Below are 2,640 nucleotides of genomic sequence, written 5' to 3' on the forward strand. Positions count from 1 at the left end.
ATCTCTGGATCCATGTGAGGTCCAGGGCTGGTTCTAGCTTTGTTAGAGAGAGATTGTCATTTACTATATGATGTCATTTTTGCATTATTAATGGGACAATAAGCCGAACAGTGTAAGAATGTCAGCATATGGGGTATCACTTTTTGGCAGATTTAGCTCCCTATACGTACACAGCCTTATCTTTTCATCATTACATTTAGCAGCTTATAATTTGATCAGTTCTTGTCTAAATATTGAAGATAGTTTCTATATGAATGAGCCTATCGACGTGGACTCAGACAATATAGCTACTGTACGTAGTGTATCTTGGCATCACCACGACTTGGGCCACAACAACGTTTCTCAACGAGATAAAGAAGTCGTAAGTCAACTTATGACCACTACAAAAAAATCTCATCCCTGGGAGATGGTCGCAAGGTGGTGCTTGTAGAGAAACATTAAAGATGTGGCATAAGATATAGAGTAACAGTGCTTAGAAGCCAGGGCTCTGCTGTGACTTTGGGTTTTGCAATAGTTATGGGGGAAAAAAACTTTGCCTACCGCAACCATCATTCAACTTTAACATTTTCCAACGAGCCAAAAAAGTCCTGGTCAGGATATAGGTGATCACTGCAAATGGCCAATGACGTTTTTTCCCTATATATGTGCAACTATTGTCGTGAAAATGTATCCAAAGGTTATAAAGATCGTTTTAAAGGGGTTGTCCTGGCTGCATTCTTCCACAAACAGCGCCACTTTTGTCCATGGGTTGTGTCTGGTATTGCAGGTCAGCTCCATTGAAGTCAGTGGGGCAGAGCTGCAAAACCGCACACAGCCTGAGGACAGGGCTTCTGCTGTTTTTCCAAATAAGGCGGCCATGTTTTTCTAATTCTGGACAACCCCTTTAAGGGAATTTTATGTGAAAGTGATAAATAATCTTGATCGTAAAAAATTCTAAGGGAACAATGCATCATAAATAATGGAGGTTTTGTAATATAAATTAGTAGTAGGAAGACAGAAAGTGACCCTCCAGGCTCCCCTTATACTAAGGGCTTGTTCACACGACTGTATGTATTTTGCGGTCTACAAAAAAACGGATCCGCCAAAAATACGGATGACGTCCGTGTGCATTCCGTATTTTGCAGAACGGAACAGCTGGCCCCTAATAGAACCGTACTATCCTTGTCCGTAATGCGGACAATAATAGGACATGTTCTATTTTTTGGCGGAACGGAAATACGGACATACGGAAACGGAATGCACTCGGAGTAACTTCTGTTTTTTTTGTGGGCCTATTGAAATAAATGGTTCCGTATACGGTCCGCAAAAAAACGGAACAGACACGGAAAGAAAATACGTTTGTGTGCATGAGCCCTAAGGCTCATTCCCTTCAGTATATATGCAGCAGTGACCCCATGAACTTGTTTTTCTGACAAGGGGTTAGTAATCAGTACTTTAGCAGCCAATCTGAGCAGGCAGAGCTGCTGGACGAGGGGCAGAGCAGCAGCCAGGCTCTTGAGGGTGGCAGGAGAGCAGAGTCTTGAGAGCAAAAGAAGGGTTTAGGACAGCCCTGTAAGTAAGGGCTCATGCCCCGTGGCCTTATCACGGATGTGGATCCACTGACTTGAATGGGTCTGCAATCGTCAAGATATGGAACGGAACGCAGGGAAGCACTACAAAGCGCTTCCGTGGAATTTCAGTCTGTGCCTCCGCACTGCCAAAAAATATAACCTGACCTATTTCCCATAACCGTCTCTTGCGGATTGCGGACCCTTTCAAGTCAAAGGGTCCTTATCCGCAAACGGTGTTTCTGGCCCTGAGGAGGACACTGAGTGAAGATTGCGCATATAGAGATGAAGAGACTGGTTTCTGAGCAGGCCTAAGTTAACGCTGCATACTTAAAGGGGTTATCCAAGACTATTAAATGCCTCCCATATGCCGTGAGGGTCCCGGCATATAGGGGGCATTTAAAAGTCTTGGATAACCCCTTTAAGAAGCATTGCTGCCAAGAGTGCTCGAGTGTGGCACCCTAAAGTTAAGTACCATGTGACTGTCCATAAAAAGTGGACTACACATATAGCGCACTAGCTGATAACAAGGAGTGCCTTTATTTTGGATAAGACATGTTAACAAGATACTGTCCCCGCTATCAACGTTCCTGTTTGCGCTTCCAGTTTTATGTGTTCCTATACGTACCGCTTGTGTAAAGAGGCTATCCTAAGACATCTGTACTGCAAGTCCTCTCTCTGTCTCAACCTGGTGTGAACTACCATTGCCCCCCATTCCCTAAAAGGACCCCCGCCGATCTAATAATGATTGCCTATCCTGAGGATAAGTTATCAATATCTTTGCACTGCACAACCCCTTTAAGATGATTATAAGGCAACTGTTGTAAAGATACCGAGCCTTGCATGCCTGAAGATCTGCTAGATGCTTCAACAAGCATGTCTGAGCCTTCCATCTTTTCATTTTGGGTAGAAGTCATCTCCTACTGTGAAATATTTTAGGCAAAGCAATTTTTATCATTAGCCTTTTGCAGCCAAACGCCTATATAATAGATTACCGCTCTACTATTATTTACATTGTAGTATTATCATTGCATACAATTATTTTTGGAAAAAAATATATGGACAGTAGTCCTCTCACAAAGTTCTCTTAGCC

The sequence above is a fragment of the Bufo bufo genome, chromosome 3, assembly GCF_905171765.1.
Source record: "Bufo bufo chromosome 3, aBufBuf1.1, whole genome shotgun sequence".
Taxonomy (NCBI): Eukaryota; Metazoa; Chordata; class Amphibia; order Anura; family Bufonidae; genus Bufo; species Bufo bufo.